This window comes from Calypte anna, chromosome 7 (assembly GCF_003957555.1).
Source record: "Calypte anna isolate BGI_N300 chromosome 7, bCalAnn1_v1.p, whole genome shotgun sequence".
Lineage (NCBI taxonomy): Eukaryota > Metazoa > Chordata > Aves > Apodiformes > Trochilidae > Calypte > Calypte anna.
Genome location: NC_044253.1, coordinates 18,147,955 through 18,167,521, shown reverse-complemented (window position 1 = coordinate 18,167,521; position 19,567 = coordinate 18,147,955). Strand labels below are relative to the sequence as shown.

General features: G+C 35.6%; 1 protein-coding gene across 1 annotated transcript in view; it reads left to right on the top strand.

The window, feature by feature from the left end:
- Nucleotides 1–19,567, top strand: part of FIGN (fidgetin, microtubule severing factor) — a 95,908-nt gene that overhangs the window by 63,292 nt on the left and 13,049 nt on the right. The window lies entirely within an intron of this gene.

The window sequence follows — 19,567 nt, the reverse complement described above, 5'->3', positions numbered from 1 at the left end:
ACGACCTTCATTTAAATGCAGTCAAGTAATCATTATCAAAGTTTTAAGCAATTTGAACTGCCTAACAGGAGGTATGATGACAATAATTGCCAATGTCCTTAAAGGACAGTTGTATCCATTTGATCACTGCCATACGCTTAAAGTTCATAAAAGGAAAACCACTTTTCACAATCTCTGAGCAGTATTTGAAGATATGTATTTAAAAAAAAATTCAATCAAACCAACCAACTGATAAAAAGCCCCAAGCCCCCCCCAAAAAACAACAAAACAACCCATCAACTTAAAAACACATTAAAAAATGGGTATTTTGGAGGTCCCTTCATGTAGCTCAATAGAATTTTTTTCATATAGCAGTGTAAGTGCCAGTTCCATAGTGCACAAGTGCTAGTTAAAATAATTGAAAAAAACAAACCTAAGAAAGTGCTTTAGTATGTAAATAGGAATAAAATAACCAGTGCATATCTAAAGAGTAATGGTTTTGCCATGCAAGTAGAAGGAAATCTGGGCTCTGCAGAACTGTTCTGAGCTTAGCCTCTAGGTAACTGGGGACAAGGGAGTGAGTTACACTAAAAAAAATGAGCAGAAATGTATTCTTATGTCTATTTACTCCTTTCTCTACTCAATATCCTCTTCAAATATACCCACATATGGACATAAAGAAGCAGAAATGGACTTTGCCCATATTTTGACATGCATACAGGAGAGCTGGCCCCAGTTTGGAAGTAATAGTTCATTCCTTAGCGTGGCTCTGTGCCAAGTTAATATTTCCTTTTTTTTGCTTAATATTTTCATCACTGCCCTAGTCCTACCAGTTTTCCACAGGCTAAGATGAGCTCTGTAACCATTCTGAGATGGGTATATAAAATACAAAAGGGCCTAGGGAATCTTGAAGTCCAGTCCCCTGCTGTCACTATATATTATAATATAAAATGATAAAGCTGTGTCTTAACATGAGCTAATTCTTTTTGTCCTTCAGAACACTGGTTGGCTGTTCAATAATGTTACTACCCTGGGAGTTACAAATCTTCTAATTCGCAGCATAAATTTATTTATGGCTGTTTTATTCTTATTTGTTCTCTTGCCAATGTTGTCTTTTTGACTTAAATAGTTCATCTCCAGTGTATATGCTTTGATGATTATATTTTTAAAGAGGAATCATATTCCAATTCAGTTTTGGCAAGGCAGAGCAATCCAAAGTCTTTTACTCTCTGTGAATGTTGCACTCTCCATTCTCAGTGTCATCCTTATAGCTCTTCCCTGTTCAGCTTCCTGTTTAAATACATCTTTGCTGAATAAAATAAAAATTACAGTTCTGGCGAAGTTTTACTGTGCAATGACATTGATACTTTCTGGAAAAAAAATTTACCTCTTTATATTTTATAATAGCATAGCCTATTTGTGTATTTACATCAAATTAATTGGTGAAAGTCCATCTTCCAGTCAGCTTATATATTTCAGTTTTCTTCTTTTCACTTTCCTTTGTGATTAGGTTTCAACTTGTAGCAATTTTTTTTCACTATGAACTCATACTTTGTACTACTACTTTCTGTTTGCTACCTTTGTTTACATGGAGCATAACATTTTACCTGGATGATAATTTGATTTTTATTTCTACTTGTAGTACCTCCTAATTTTCTCCAATCTGCAAGCTTCCTCTCTGTGTTTCTTCTTCTTATGTCATATTTATTTGTGGGAGTTCTGTGGACTGATCTCTGAGGAGCTCCATTGCTAAGCTTCATCCAGTTCAGTGGATGCACTTTCAATACTGTTGTTATATTCCTTTTAGTATTTCCTTAACTAATTTACAGTCCTTTTACCAACTATTGTTTTTCCATCTGTTAATGCATAAGGTAACCTATCATATACACGCAGACATGCAGTTTGATGGTTCAGTAATTTCCTTTGCTTAAAATCAAGCCATATTATCAAAGAATTTTTCTTGGCATTATTTACTTTGATAAACCTATTCTGAGCTGCATCCCATTTTTTCTGCAATATATGTATATGTATTTGAACCTTGAACTGATAGAAGAACTGGATCATTTCACCTCTTCTGCCTCCTTAAATACCAGTGTCCCCTCAACCTACATCTTCAAAACCCAGATATAATCTGTGAGATTTAATGCATAATTTCTAAGACTGCTCCAGCACGCTCCTTTCTAATTTTTAAAATTTTTTTATGATGTCTATTATTTGGATATGACCAGAGTGTTTTATCCAATGTATCTTTCTATGTCATCACAGTCTATAACATCATCAGACATCCTTTTCAATCTATTTTTGTTCTTTCTAAAGAACACATGCATTTTGGTACCTGTGTTCCAGCCCTCACTACTGTTTCTATGTATCTTGTTTTCCCTGCAATAGATCATTCCACATCCTACAGCACATCAAACTTTTCCATTTTGTTTAAAAATGCAGGGAGTCAGGAAAACAAACCTTAAAAGTATTTCTTACTGACAGGATCCAGTTCCCTAATTAGTCTATTCATTAAGCATCTAACTAGTGATTATTTGCATCAAAATCTAGAGGTCCATCGTATTTCCTCCTGTGTTCTTTAAGCCATTATTGTATCCCTGTTTTCCTCATTTCCCCATTCCTTTGAATCAAATACAGATGTGGAAAATACGTGCCTTTCCCAACAACTTTCCTTTCTTTTTTAAGTTTGCAATTAATATATGCATAGATGTTCTCTCATTAATGAAGGAAGAAGAGAGATCTTGATGGAAATTTAGGGAAATAGTGTATAGATACAATTTTTATTGCAAAAAAAAAATCCCCAACCTCAAGATTTGCCTTTCTGAAAGGAAGTCATCCTCTGTTTTTTTGAGACATCGTTCTTTCTTTTGGATACTTTTTTTTTTTTTAAATAACTATAAGATGTTCCAGTGAAGGCTTCTGGAAAGTTTAGAATATGGCTCAATGTGTATTAAAACTGACCTACCATGTAGGTCATACCTGTAAAAAAAAAAAATCTAATAAATACAAAGTTTGGATAGATGTTTCACCTTCATTACTAAATATCTTAATGTCAATGACATTCAAAACTTTGCTGTTCCTCTGTAGTCTCTCAGGCCACTTCACACAAACTAAATGGAGCCAGGACATGCACTCAAATGTGGGCTCAAGACCAGTAACCTCTGTACTGTGCCAGTTGTCCTATAGGCTGGAGACTGGGATCTGGTCCACTTTATTTATTATTATAATGAGGTGTTTCTGGAGAGAAATAATATTTGCCAAATAAGTTCTCATCTGTATGTCTCACAGGAACTATTTTTCCCCTACAGCAATGAGAGAGAACTGTTTGTTTTCTTCTTAATTAGTAAGAATGACTGATAGTAATCATGGCAAGTGGGAAGGTTTTGGGAATGAAGATTTATGCCTGAGCTATTAAACTTCCCAGGCTTCAGCCTACTTTGGAATCCATTGCTCTGAGTTCCTGTGTAGAACAGGGAAGAGAAAGGAAAGCAGTTTTGCTTTTTCTATAGCAAATCACTGCCCAAGGCTCTGTGTGAGAACTGGGGTTCTTTAGAACCAGGAATGTCACTCCTGCATCCCTGATTAAAACACACTGTCCTAGTTTTTGTTCTTCCTAAAAGCTCAGAATTATTCCCGACAAATGATTCATACCAAAGTCATCCTCTCTGTAACTTACAGTGTGTTCTGTGGGAAAAAGTGCTACTGTCCTCTTTCCAACTTCAGGATGCCCTCTTCTTTGCCAACTAAAGATGTAAACCAGTCTGTTCTAATGAGCAACTTTTACATGGAGAGGGAGGGAAAAGTAACACAGATGTACTGTTTTTCAGTAGAAAACAGTAAGTTTTCAGATGCATCTTTGAACCAAACAAATTTTGCTTGAGCCTCCTGAGATCTTCTTAACACTGTATTTATAAGATTATTTTAGCGTCAAAATGCAACTGCATTTAATTCCTTTGGAATGCACTCCCTTTCATTTGAGGAGAAATTGATGTGTATATCAGTTCTGCAGAGTTCTGAAAGAGATTTAAGAAACATGTCAAAGTCAAAATGCAATTATAAGTTGAAAAGTCTTGTGGCTTAGGTTGAAGAAAGAACAGAATGTCTAATAAAAGAAGAACATATGTGTATATTAAGACACAAAAACATTTCATTTATTTTTCTGTGCCATAGTGCTACATTATCTCATAGAAGTGAAGAAAGAAATACTGTGGAGAATAATTTTATAAGGATATTTTTTACATGTAACTAATTAACAAAGGGTAGGTCTTTTTCTTTGACCTCAATGGGCTATCTTTTTCAAAGAGAAAATATACTAAGCCAAAGGCTGTATATTGTAGAAGTGAAAGACAAAATTTTTAAATAGGTCTGTAATGCCATTATAACTTTCCTTTTCTTTTGAGTTCCTGTATTTGGGAAAATTAATTGGGGAAGTTTCTGTTGCATTTACTAGCTTTGCATCTTCTGATATCCTTAGCAGTACTGCAGATAGACAGCAGATAAGTATAACTTGAATTTTCTTCACCTTTCTCTATGATATTACGTACGATTATGACGCAATTATTATCTTTGCTTCCCTGTGTCCTACCTATGAGAATGACCTTGCTCAAAGTGAAAACTCCCCTGATATCAAGCTTAGTGACAGTCAATGTTCTTTAGTGGCAAAGTGGTGATGATCCTGAGGAGAACCACAAGAAGAACAGCAATTGCTCCTTATTTCCTTAAGTTGCACTTGCTCTGAAGTACTTGCTGTGAAATATTCTTATTGTCACATTCAGACTTGATGGCATTCAGCATAATTTTGACTTCATAGATGGCACTCAAAATGCTGAACAGATAAATATGCTTCATTTAAGTAGTAAGTTACTTTATTGAAACTGAGCATATATCTGTATTGTTCTTTTCCCAGTGGTACATCTGTGTTATTTGTGATATAATAATATTATGTTATTTACATCTGTGTTACTTATAAAAGTGAAAAGAAATCTGATCCTTAATTTCCATGTTGTCAAAATCCTTTTATAGACTCAGTTGTACTGTGAATAAGGCAAGCGGTGCTTTAAATTGTTGTAGTTTCCCTCACTAGTGAGGTGAAAGTGAAATTAAGTACAGTACTTTTCCTGTAAATGGCTCCTAATGCTACAGTTATAAGCTAGATGTCATGAATCAGTAGACAAATAAGGATGTAGAGTTGCTGTGCATGAAACAAATTGTCTTATTTAGCCACATGTTGAGATTACCTCAATTTCTTCCTTGCATGTGATATTTTAGCTAAGCACTAACTTAATTTGAATACACAAAGTTGTAAACTGCTATCCCCTGGAACCAATTTTACAGACACATTTAGTCAATGCTGTTTGGAAAGAGTAAGTTCAATGTATGCTGTCATACACTTAATAACATCTACGTTATTTTCTGAACCAAATATGGAATATATGGAAGCACTAGCCTATTCTTCTTTTTCTGAAGTATCTGACATTTTCCTTTAGAGTCTGTCTGATTGTTTTTGTGATAGGCTGAGTATCATAGGCAGGCATGCATAGGTGTTATGTGAGTGGGTGCATTTTATATTACTTAGAATAAACAAGGTTACATCTTAATAATGCTTTAATAACAGTTTCATTGATTATGTGTCACTGCTGTTAGTTCATAGGAGTTTCTATTAAGCATTTACCTGGGTGCATTTTCTGTGATTATGGCAAGCTTTCAATGGCTGCACCTCATTCATTGCCTATATTTAGGATTATCTCATTTTTTATTTTCATTTATCTGTAACATTCTGTGTTGTTTCTCATGAGAGTTCACAATGATGATGTGAAAACCTCATTAAAAGATGGGAGGAAATTTGTAACCTGTTGCAGATTATAGTAATACATATGTCTGCCTGTTTGTGAGAATATTTATATTTTTTTAGGTACCCATAGTAATTTCAAAATACAGCATGCAGTGCAGCAGTTCTCTCAGATACTCTATCTAATGTGTTCACAGAAGCCTCTCAAGGCACGGGTCTTCAATGCACAGGAGTTGTTTTATATCCCAAGCTTTCTAAACTCTACTAACAGTATAGAATGTATCAATCTGATAGTTTGGAACCAGAATTACAGAGTTTAGAAGTGCAGGGTTGTGTGAAAGGTGAGATCTGTGTTTGAAGTTTACTTGAATTGATCCATAAAGTTATTTTTAGAAGTTACATTCTCATAACATCTACATAACCTGGTTTACTCTAATCTGATTTTTCCAAGCTTTTTAAACACTGCTGAAAATTACTTTAGGGAATAGATTTGCTTTCAAACTGAGTTTTCAGAATGAAGTTCGGGTCATTGTGTTCCTTAAGAGATTGGCTGAATGCCACTAATAGTATGTTGTGACTGTTTTTAAATCTGACAGTTGGCTACAATACACTTGAGTAACTTCCAGCTATATTGTCAAGCCAAGGTATGGTTTCAGTAGAGATGCTATCTGGCATCCACAGAAGATATTATCATCAGTTAGAAGTAAGATGCACTTCATCATTTTTTGCAGCTTTACTCATTATATTGTGTCCTGCATTTGAATTAAGTTAAAAAAAAAATAAAATACATTGCAGCTTAAGAGCCCTTGAGGTTTGACATGAATATCAAGAAATAAACAAAATTTATGTAGCACATTTAGTATCTCAGTTTAAAAGTTGCTTTAAAATATGTTTTCAGATTAAAATAGTTAAATCTCAAAATTACTCTCATTGATCTAAGAAAAGCCAGATTTATAGACATAGATAATATCCTTTACTAGACTAATGACTATAGCTGGAACTGTTAAAGAAATGTTTGTTTAACTATTCCATCTGCTTTATGGAAAGAATATTCGCTATCATTACTTTTTGTATAACATGGATGGAGTCCAAAGGAAATTTTAAACCAGCTTGTTTCTGGTTGCTGAGAGATACTAAGTGAAAAACACTACCAATACAGAAAACATAACTTCCAACTCCCCTCTGGAGGATCATGTCACTGGACAAGTGGAAGAGAAAGATCTGAAAGACAAGAAGCCTCTGAGATCTAACCTTCTGAGGCAGTTCTGTTTCTGTTCAGTATATCTTATATTAGCAGAACAATAATTAATGGGAATTTTTTTATTATGCATTACGTCTGAAATGTTAACATTTGTTAACTGTGGGCAGTTGATATTCTTTCTTTTTCTCTGTTTTTTGAACCTCAATTAATTTTCCATTTCAAATTATTATAGTCAACATTGCTTAAAATATATACTTCTTTCTTTTTTCCTTACGAAGTTTTGTTATTATAGAGTAAGATGCTGGGATGGTGGATCTACATGAATATGTATGCACATCAAACCCAATTCTCTCCTGACATGTCCATTCATTTAAAGAGAATAGTGCTGAAAGACAATTGTATCTATAGCTGAGTCTAATAACAAATTACCACATTCTATGCTATGTTTTTAATCTTAAGAATTTGAGCTGTACCATGTAGGTCTTCAAAGCATTAAGCATTTTTAAACCAGTTGATTCAAGCTTATCAACATCAGAAGTCAAGAAGACTTTTAAAGGTGTTCAGGCACTAAACATTGTGGATTTAAATCCCTAGCGAGATTTTGAAAATCACTGGTTTGAGTGTTGAGGTCACATGTCTGATCAGGAGTCTTCAGCAGCTGTGAGCCAGTCCTTGGGTGGAAGTTGCACATATTTATCAGACCTGATGATTTATCAAATAGGATCTTTTATCTCAAGGGCAGCCAACCTCACAGTGCCTGCAGTGGGAGTTAAGGCAGAGATGCAGGATGGTGGGGCTGGCCACCTCCCTGGCTTGAGTGTGATTCTGCCCAGCTCCTGGTGTTGGCCCAGGTAGGACCTGAAGGACTGAAGGCTGAGGGGGGAGAAGAGGGCATCAGCAACAGAGCAGCAACAGCAAAGATGGTCACACCTACAGAAATATATTAAAATTTATAGCTTTTATTTGTAAACTCACAGATCATGTGCCACACTGTATAAAGTGTGATTTTTTTTTTGTCTTGTGGTTTAACGTGCAGAGCTAGTGTCATCCTAATTAGTTTCCACTGACAGAATAAATATTGTTCCATCTGTGCGCTATTACAGTCTGTGACTGAAGGTTTGAAACACTTGAGCACTGTATGTCAAGTAATCTGTAAAGGGACTGGAAAGCAACTAATTTTGGATTATTTTGCATATATCACAGTTGAGAATTAGGTTATGGGAGCAATTCTCATTTGTACTGCTATCATCCAAAAATTATGCCAAAATTTTGTTCCCTTTTTTTCAACAGAATTTACTTGATAATGATTATGAATAATAAAATGAAAGGTTTTCATGCATTATGACAACATAAAAACAGTAAGCCTTTTCTTTTTTTTTTTTTAGTTTGTAAATGTGTTTTAAATGGGAAGTGTTTATTATCGTATTGCTGAGGGTGGCTCAGATGAGCTAATATCCTTATTAGACAATCCTGAGACCAGAGGCAGAGCAACTTCTTAGGAATCTCGTTTTCTCTTCCAGTGCACATACCATGTAAAAGAGAAAACACACATATAAAAGGTAACTCTACTTATTTAAGCCTTAATCCTGGAAATGTATTTGGCTGTGATTAGAGCAAATTAAATTAAAAACCAAGTAAAAATTGTATTTTGAGTTTATTTTGGTGCTGTTTCAAAGGGCTCTGAAAAATTAGGCAGGAAAGATAGTTCTCTGTTAGAGGCATAGTTAGTTTCTGGCTGCAAGTCTGTCTGACATTGAAAACATTTCTTGTGAGTAATAATCCTTTACTTAATGTGATGGAATTTTCCCAGTTCAAATTCTTGTCCTTCTTGTAGCTTGATTAAACAAATTAATTTTTACATAATTGGAAATCAGTGCAGCTCTTCATGAAGATGCTTCTCGGTATTTAAAAAATAGTCTTAAAAGAAAATTAACATCTCAACTATTTAAAAAGAGACAAATCCCAGGCAGCATCTTTATGAAATGCTGTAGACTACATAAATCCGATTACTCAAATTCTTTCTTAGCTGAAACAGGATCATATCTGATAATATCTATGAAATGTATAGTTAATACCCCTGAGTATCCAAAAATACTCAGTATCTGCATATTATATTAGTGACTGAAATTATCCAGTATATGTCCTTATTTCCCTCTAGATATCTTTTTTTTCTTTTTCTTTCTTTTTTTTTTTTTTTTTTTAATTCTGAGCAACATTAAAGTAGAGGTAGATGTAAATATTTTGTTAACAATTATATAATGACAATCTTTAATTTGTATAAAATTATTCTAGTTAAAGAGCATGCATGCAGCTATAAAAAGCAGTAGACTGCCAACCTCATTTTCAAAGGTACAGAAACCTCTGTACCTTGGGGGGGGGGTTGTGTTTTGTTTGTTTTCCTATGTGTTAAAGTTATCACTTCAAAAGAAAAAATGCACTTTCTTTTCTGTTTCTTCACATTTTGAGAAATAGTGTGATTAACTTTTAATATATTGGTTTTGCTCTTAGGAAGAAAACTATTGTAGACATAAGGCAGGAAGAAGCAGCACTTAGTGGGAATTTAGCAGTTCAGCCTTCTTTACTGGAAGTAAAGCTTTACTGGAAGCTTTTGTTACTCTTTTCTATAAATTTTGCTATAGAGATTAAATTATATGACAATTTTAAGGAATTAAAACTCATAAAAGATATAGCCTTAGAGAAACGTTATTCTACATAATGTTTAAATAATTAGACTTCTGTCTTATTAAAATATAGATTCTTTGGATTTAAAAAAGCGATAGAAGCATGAATATTGCCATGATTAGGAAATTACATTGTGTCGTGTTGAGGTTGATGGATAGGTGGTTGAATGAAAATGAACTAAGAGGTTTGTAGCAGTAAATGTGTGTTTTACTACTGCTTAGACGAACATTCTTGTGTTTACCTCGGCTATAGGGAAGTTATGCAGGTGAGAAAAGGCATCTTTCCTTCCTATATTTGGCTTCTGTATGTCACCATTTTCTCTGTGAAATCAGAGAAAATCATAGATGAAGGAATAAGCTCACACTAAAACAGAGAGTGCTTTAACCGTTTCACAACTTGTTTTATATTATCTTTACACCAGAAACAAACAACTGCACAAATGTAGCCCATCAAAATTAAATATGTGCTGAAATGGCACATTGACCTTTAATGTTGGCTATCTAGTAAGGAGCTCTTATTTTATTAAGCTTTTTTAAAAATTAATTCTGTAACAATCTAGGCCAGAAAGATGCGGATCTCTGAGAAAATTATCTAAGAAATAATTTAAAGGTTATAATTACAGAAACACTTCTCTGTTAAACTATTTTGTTGTTCCCTCTCCTCCCCTCTCCCACCCCCCTCCCCCCCCGATTTATTATCTATCCCTTAAAGTCCTTTTGCACATTGAAGTCCACAGTGGAACTCACTAGTGGGGATGAAGCAGTGAAACCACTGCAGGATTCCCTATTTCAAAGCTGAACCAATATTCACCATTGACACATTCATTCATCTGTGCAGGGTCATTGGAAATCCTCTTTCTCTAGTTTTTCCTTCCCTTCAGGGAGCAATGCTTAAAAGAGCAGACCCCTGGTGTGAAGAGATAGAAGAATTCTCAGCGTGGCCAGTGGTGCCAGGAATCGAATTAAAGTTGCCCATTTGCAGATGACTGTATACTCAGTTCTCAGCATATTCAGCTGTGGGGCTAGCTGCTGACATTTTATTTGGAATGGTGTAAGTGGCACCTAGTTGTATCTAATTAAAAAAAAAGAAAAAAAAAAATCATCTCTCAAAAATTAAAAAATGCTGAATTTCAAAATGCATGCTTTTAGGTCTGGAGGTTTTTAAGGATCATGTGCCAGAGGTAAATAATTACAGAATTTACTTCTTTGGGTAATTTAGCACTTGTCACTTATTCTGCTATTGTTGACACCTCTATTTTGGCATAAATCAGATTTTGACATTACTTAAACCTATAATTTTGTTTTTCTTTGCACATATTATCTCATCTATGTGAAAGGCTCTGGGAAGATGCAGGCTGCCCTGAAATATGAAATGCCTGTAGTCATGACGAAGAGTGCCTCTTTATTTCAGTTTCATTTCTTGTTAATAGAGATGAACTTGGTGAAGACATTGGGGCATGTTTAGAAATTGTCAAACGGAGACTCAGTAGAAGAAGTTCTGCGAATTCAAAGAAGTCTCTGTCAGTTTGGAGGATGAAAGGAGAAGCATAATCAACCATTTGGTCACCTGCCCCAGTTCCCATCCCAGCAACACAATCATACTCCCTGCTGTGTGGGTGGCAGAGAGGTTGGTGTGGTAGATCACTCTCCTGGTGACTGCTATCAGGTTTGATTTTTGTCACTAATTTAAAAGAAATCACAGGCAAAGGGTATTTCTGTGAGTAATGGTGGTACAATCTGCTGCCAACAAAAATCGCAGTCTCTTCAACAAGCATCAGGAAAGGGAACTGGGAAGAAGAGTTGGAGGCTACAATTTAAACTGCTACCTAATTATGCAGCTTTATTCGTATGGCTAGTGAGATATCCACATGCATGATATTATGCACAGGCTTAATTATAGACATTAATAACAACTTGAAGAAGGAAGCATGGGAACCTCAAACAATTTAAAATCTCTGTCAGGGAAAGTTGTGGCATTAGATAGAGCTATTGCAGAAATACAGATCAGATTTTCTTTTTCAACTAAATCACATAGGTAGTATCTTTCTGTAGTAAATCTAAAAGTAAGATCATCATTCATCCTGTTACCAGCACTTCCATACCCACGAACATGAGGTGTTATAAGGAGGTAACATTACAGTGAGATATTTTAATCTAGTTGAATGACCTTACACAAGGGGAAGAATTCTTCCAAGAGAAGGCAACCCAGTTATGAGTGTGAGGTGTGTCCTAAAATGGCCCAGAGCTCATTCTAGCTTATCAGCTGCTGCTACAGTTCCTAATTTGTGGGACGCTAGTGCTTTTTCTGGGCAGTCTATCATTTAAAGTGCTGTGAGAGACAGTTTAATCATTTTAAGAGTATGCTGTGCAACTGATCTTGGAAGGGCCCAGTACTCACCAGAGATTTATTGAAAAAACATTTGTAGCATGACTGTCTTTCCTTAAAAAATAGTCAAAATATTAAAAAAAGCAGTCATGCTCAGCAGCAGTTTTCATTGATGCATTTAGGGCATTCCTCCTCTTTAGCAATCCAGACCTTTTTAAGAAATGTCATTTCTGGTTAACCTCAATACAAAATGGCCCATCAAAGCTACCTTGGTGCAACCTTACCTCTTAAATATCATCCTGTGCCCTCTAACCATTGGTTATCAAGTACCTTTTAGTTCAGTCATGGCAAGCTCTATGTTTAATACATAGAATAACCAAGACATGGACACAGTCCAAGGCATTTTTCATTGAATCAGCTATAGGATGTTTTTTAAAATATTTTTGATGGATTCTTGAAAAGATGGCACAATATCTTTGTATCATAATGTGTCCAAATTATTATATGTTTAGTTAAAAGAATGTGAAGTTCAAAACCCCCAAAATATCTAAACAACTAACAAAAAGTAAGTAAGATCATGGACAAATTCAAAGGTTTCTTTAACTTTAGAAAGTGCTCACCAAAGGTTTGAATATAGCTTTTCTGCCTACTTTTTCTGTCTTTTGTGGACTAAACATTCCAAAGTTCTCATAAATGTAATTTCCTTGTTCCTACTGTCTCCTCTTTATTCTTAGATATAACTTCAGAACAGCTAGCCCTGTATACTGGTATAGTGGGTTAGGTATGCACCTGCCACTCAGCAAGTGGACTGACATAGACTGAGACATGATCCCTCCACATGAATTTCACAAGCCTTTGGAGGTGAGTGTGTTGAAGGGCTGTGCTGTATCTGCTGAGTTAAATTCCTAAAGAGAGTGGCAATCACCCAACGTGGCCTTCAGTATATGAAGAAACCAGAAACATGCTTGATAGGTGCTTTGTTAACTTCAAAACCCTTTGCTGTCCTATTTTCTGACCACCCTTTAGCACTGCGTGCTCTTGATTTGTCTCAGCTTTAACCTTGAGATAGAGCATGGTGCAGAAAGGCGTGTAAAGAACAGGGGAGGGGGAAGGGGAGAAGGAGATCATATATGTTAGATACAGGAGGAAAGAGGCATCTGAAAGATCTGTGTCTGTTGGAGCAGATCTCCTGGCTTGCTGCCAGTGAAGAAACTGTTAACATTTATTGAGTATAAAACGCAATTCACAGAATGTTTTCTAGCTTTTTATGAATACAACTGTGTCATTCTCTGGGCACAAATAATACTGCAGGACACTGTAGTGCAGTGGGATGGTGTCTGAAAAAAGCACAACTTGGACTTTTTCAAAAGGATCTGTTTTGGGGATTGCAGTTGATACGGTCTGTATTGGGATATACTAAACCATCTGGGGAGGGATGTATGCTTTTTATGTCTGCTAGATTTCAGAGTAGACACTGTGCCAACATCTTTGCTCTGGGAGGGGCAAAAAATTGATGTGTACAATTACATACACATACATACATAGAGAAAGAGATTTGTCTTTAAAAATCCATATAAACCACAAATACATAATCAAAACTGTAATAGTGAGGAATGTATTTCCCACCTCAGGCTGCAAGGCATAAGCTAATCTGCTGAGATCAGGCAGAAACCCCCCTGCAACCTTGTGTTTTTTCTCATTACACAACTGGCTGTTTGCATTATGTTTTTATTAGAACTTGATTGTTTAATGAAAAAACATGATGCTGAAATAAATAGAAAGCTTTATATTGGAAAAGCAGAAAGTGGGCTCTACAAAAAATCAAGTAAAGTTAAGGACTACTATGTTCTGCTATGTTCTCCCAGTCCCTCTAAAGCCTGTTGGTGTTTTCCTCACTCACACGTATTTTTTTTTTTTGACCCCCATCCCCTAGACAAACTCACAACTGTATTACATAGGGCCCAGTGTTCTTCCTTTTGCCTCCATTTTATAAGGAGATACTTCCATGAACAGTCTAATTCAGGGAAGTTGGGCAGTAGTCTGCTCTACCTTTAAAAAAAGACTGACTAGGCGAGTCTGTGTGTTTAAACTGATCTGAAGTGCAGGGAATATTGTCTGACATAATACAAAGGATTCCAGTTCTGTTGGACAAATGTTCTCATCCGCTGCAACTCATCTATTATGTAGCTTTTGTAAATGTGTCATACTAGAGCAATAACTGCAGCAGTCCGCAGAGGTGGTTTCTGTGCAATTGTTCTGACAAGTGGTTGCTTCTGTTTGGAACAATTCAGTTTGGGTTTAGGGGGGTTTGATTTAAAAAACAACAACAAATAATACAAACAACCCCCCCCCAAACAAACAAACAATGCAGAACACCAAGTGAAACAACTTTATATGATATTTCAGCCAAGCCACTCTGCTCCACAAAAAAACCAAAATAAAATTTCTTTAAACAAGAGAATAGAGATGTCTGAGCTGTGCTGTACTCAAAGGAATCTTATGGATTGTTTGTTACCTTTTGCTGGAGGGCAAACCATGATAATGTGATTGATGCTGGGGCCTTACTAAGAGAAGTTGGGCTCTACTATTGGAATTCTACTGATGAAGGCAAAAACAATATCTATGCTGCTGTAGAAGGTGCGATAGATTTTACTTGGACTCTGGTTTCTGCTATTTATGATGGGTTTTGGTGGAGTTGTCCCAAGATAAGCCACTCCAGGGCTCACCTTCAGTTTCAGTTACAGCAAATATTACCACTAGAGCTGTCACCCCCTGCTTGGTCATGCCCCTGTGGAAAGCCTTCACCCTCTGACACCTGAGAGGCACTGGCTTATGTCAGCACCTTAACTTAAAGATGGGTCTTAAGGATTTTCTTGCTGTCTTTTTTTTAGGATCCTATTGCTTCTTCTCATTAATTCATAGTGTTTGGGGCAAATTCTGACTTGAGTTTTTACCTGCCCTTAAAGCTTCATCTCCTTCTTTGACTTCATATTTCTTATACAGTTCTCTGCTGTATAGTATGACAGTCCAGCTCAGGGCAGCAGCCTGTAAGTAGTGTAAAATTTGGTAGGTCCTACTTCTTCAATGGAAACTCCTCTGAGACTATGAGAAAGAAGACTTCTGAGCTGAGACTAAACAGGTCTAGAGATGTTAGAAGGAAGGGTCTCAATTTCTCTGGAAAGTGTCAGTCGTTTGGGATCAGCATCTTAGATGGGCAGACTGGTCTTTTCTAGGCTTGATAAAATACTGATAGATCTGAGACTAAGTTATTTTTTTTTCTTTTTGTGGTTAGTGCCAGAATAAGGAAGGAATACACTGAAGGTTCCCCCCTGCTTTAATTTTATGTCAGAAATAAGAAAGGATGGTAACCACAGTTTTATAATGATGCCTAACACACCTCCTGTGGATGCCATATTTCTGTCAACCTCATCTTTAAACTACAAAAAATATCATAATGAATTATATTGAAGGTCTTATTGATAAGCAATTGATGTTTCAGAGCATCTGTGCTTAGTAAAATCAACAGTAAGAAGTGCATATTACGTATGCTAGAGCATCAGGTTGTCACAAATGATGTGAATTTTAATGCGTTATTCAGAAGTACAAGAGGAGGAGGCAGTACAAATTAGCTGTGGAGTCTTTAATTTTATTTTATTTTTTAAATGTTATTTTATAGAGAGCAGAGCCTAAGTGCGAAGTTTAGAATTGCACCTTAGGGTAAGAAGCAGTACAAAAAGGTGGGGTCCGAGTACAAATTCAGTTCAGACTTAAGAAACTGGAAAATATTTTGATCTGAAATCTACAAAAAACATCTGGGAATGAGTCCTGTATGTGGGGTTGTTTGGTTGGGTTTTTTTTTTTTTCTTTTTTCCACTTTGTAGTGCAAAGAAGCATATACCACAAAATCAAATGAAACTAGCATTAATTTGGTAGGCTTGGTTCTCATAGTACTATTGATTCAGAATGCTGCAAACAAATATAGAGGGTTAGAGGCTGCATTTAGGATTACTGAAGTTTGGGGGCTAGGGTATACGAAAGATGAATTGAGATTACTCATTCAGAAAAGGAGCTCTTCTTGATGCCTTAGCAGGGAATTCTGATAGAAAAATCTTGGTTCAAGAGAATCAGTCTTCATCATTTTGTTGGTGGTTTCATTATTGATTACTCATCTTCATGCGTTTCTTTCTAAATCATTGGCCGCCAACACAAGACTTCTCTAGCAGAATCTATAGTAAGCAAAACATCATTTGCATTTCTGTGTATTTCTCCTAGTGGGAGACAAAAAAGTAGTCTTGGTCATTTCTTATTGATAACTTTAAATATTATGTCAGGCCTAAATCAATCTGGTGAGAGAACGGTGGCTATTGCTCAAGATTCACTCTGGATATTTAATTAGCTAAAGCTTATACATGCAATTTATTTTCTTTTTTGCCTCTTTCAGCATTTGTTAGGTACTGGGATATGACTAGTGCACCAAAGTGTACACCTAGTTAAATTGAACTTTTTATTGATGAAAACCTACCTCTTGCTGATGGCTGTGTTTTATGAATAATATACATTGCAACGTTGCATTTTCAGAATTATGGTGTTCCTTACATTAGAAACTTGGGGTGCTAAGTAGGTACTAGGACTTGATGGTTTTTGAAACAGGTAGAGAAAACAGCACTAGTTGTATATGTGTGTGTACACATAAATACATGAATTATACATCCATAATTTTATTTTGAAGTGAAGTGATTTGTTCTATGTTTTTTTCTCAAGCATTTTTAGCTGTTGCTGTGGAAGGAGAACTGACAGCTATCTCTTTATCTTGGCCATTTTTGTTCATTATCAATTCAGCTGATGAACATTTATTATTTGTATATTAATTACTAGAAATTGTTAAGTGATGGAAGAACAGTCAAACAAAGATAGGTGGAATTAACTTTATGTGCCTGTGGTAGATGGTATCCAGCTTATAGTTCCATGTGTGTTTCCCAAATACTCTGATTAAGTATAATTTTCTGAGCTAACCCAGTTTAGCACAGCTCTTTTAAATTTTTGTTTGGAATTATTATTGAACCCCAAGTATTTTTAAATATATTTTCAGGGGTGAAGGGGTGGGAAAGTCTATATTGCATTAAATCTATCATCACAGCTACCAATTCCTTGAGCTTAATTATGACACTACTAAATGTGAAAATCTATTCAGTGCTAGGAACACTTTTCACATTACATTCACGCTAAAGATTGGCTGTTAAGAGCTCATTACTGGTAGTTTTCTAAAGAGCGGTTTATTAAACACTGTTACCTAATAAGCATCCTTGGTGGTGCAAATTGCTGAAAACAGTAATGAGTCTGATTAGACTTCATTTCAATTACGATAGCTTGTCTAGAAAAAAAAAATCTCTCCTTGATGCTTTGGAATCTGGCTCCAAGGCATTAGGTGGTTTAAAAGGAAAATGCCACCTCTGTGTTTCCTTTCCACAGTTCAGTAATGAATAGAGAGCTGTCCAAGTAGCCGTCCAATTTAGCACATTGGAAAACTAGATGGGCAGCGTTGGAAGCACAATCCTGTTTGCTTAAAAATTCTACAAAGCCATTACAGTTAATATATCTAAATAGGGTCATATTTAGGTGTCCTCTGCTTCCCTTGAGTAAGGATATAAAGCCATAAGAAAAGAGAAAACTAGAATTATTCACTCCTACCTGCTTTGCAGAGGTTATGCATTCCTCTGATTAGTGTAATGCACCTTTCAATTGTTATCTGTAAATCTTTTACAGAGCTGCAAGATCTATACATCTCTTACGTGCAATCACAAAACTTTGACAGCTTTCAGAGTACCTCATAATTCAACTTTTTCTTTAGCTTCTAAGAAATTTTTCCAAAGTAAACCCAAAGCTCGATAAATTTGTATTACTGGTATCAAATACATCAGAGAAATATTGTTAGTTTATGAACTTAATTTTTGATGCTAAGTGTGTTTAGCTGAATTAATTAAACTTTCTTTTATGCCAGTCTTGCATCTTACTTGTACACTGTGGATGAAAAGCGTTTACAGAAAAAAAGAATTTAAGCTGATAGTTGCTGAATATTTACTAACATACTAATTGTCCCCTGTTGATGCACTTACATAATACTATTTAATACAAATCAATGCTGTAGTTTTAGTTAAATTTACATTTAGTTACATTTACATTTAGTTTTGTAATTAAGCCCTTGTAATAAATTATGACAGGAGTAATTACAAAAGGGGGACCCATGGTGCTGCTGAAGGCAGTATGTTGGATGGGGTCTCAGAGTGTGGCTGAAATCAGACATGTTCAGTTTACAGCAAATTTTAGGAAGGTTCACATTTGATAAAGTTTGAAAGCCACCTTGTTAGGCAGATGGGAATTAAAATGGAAACTGAGCTAGTGCAGCAAATATCAGAAATCTGTCTAAATTTGAACAAAATATTTTCTGTGATGAGTTTCTATTAAATGTGTAACACAGAGCCCAAATGCTGGCGGATAAAATATCATTTGTGTAATTAACTACTGAATAACACCTAAAAAGAAATAACAGAGAAAAAAATGGGGCACATTTTTATGCTTCACAATAAATTATAAACTTCAGTGGTTCTTGTTACTCCATATCAGAGTGAAGTGACAGGTGAATCAAGCCCATGAACCTTGCTGTCAAGGCATTTTGTTTTGACACCAAACTCCCTTTTTGGCTCTTTTTGTGATAATACCTTTCTACACTTTCTTCAGTGTGCATCATCAAGCATCAAGTAAAATAGTGCATTTTTTTTGTTTTTAAAAACATCATGCAAACACGAGTGCTATTGTTCAGCTATACAAATGTGTGCCTGTAGTGCGCTTTGAGATGCTAATCAGTGGAGCTTGACTCCTGTACCCTGAAGCAAATTCTAAAACTATTTCATTAGGTGACTACATATGCAATAATACTGTGGACAAAATTATAGGAAAAATAACAGAGTTTATTGTTATTTAAGCTTTCAACAGTGTTCAGCTAGTTATTGATATGATTGTTGCATGGTTTAGATTTTTGTTGTGGCTTGAAGAGTATTTACAGAAAAGGCTGAATTTATGTGATTGCTGCAAAGGACTGTCATGTTTTATCAGCTGGGCTCTATCATTTCTTTCTGGTTTTAAAGCCAGCACGTAATTCTCCTCTGCCCCTTAAAATGCCTGTGCACCCTCTCAATGACATACTGTGTCTTTCAGGACGTGGCTCAACTTTTCCTGTTCAGGATTAACTTTGTTCCTTTTAAGAACAGAGAATCCACATACAGCATGAAGGGTTAGATTTTTTTCCTTTCCTACTCTTTTCAGAAATATGACAAAAATAGCAGCATACACAGAGTTAAATTTCTCAGTTCATGCATCCTCTCTCTGGCCCGTGTATGTAGAATATATAAAGTATATATATTTATTTCAGTGTTTCTCAATAGAAAATTCCCTGCTCCTCCTCCCCCTGTCCCCTGGATAATTTGTCAAGCTAACTGAACAACCTATATAGTTCCTTTCGAATGCTCAGGAAACAATACAGTAAGTCCCAAACCAAAAGCATGCAACAAAAAAAAACAGGCTTTATTCAATTTTTC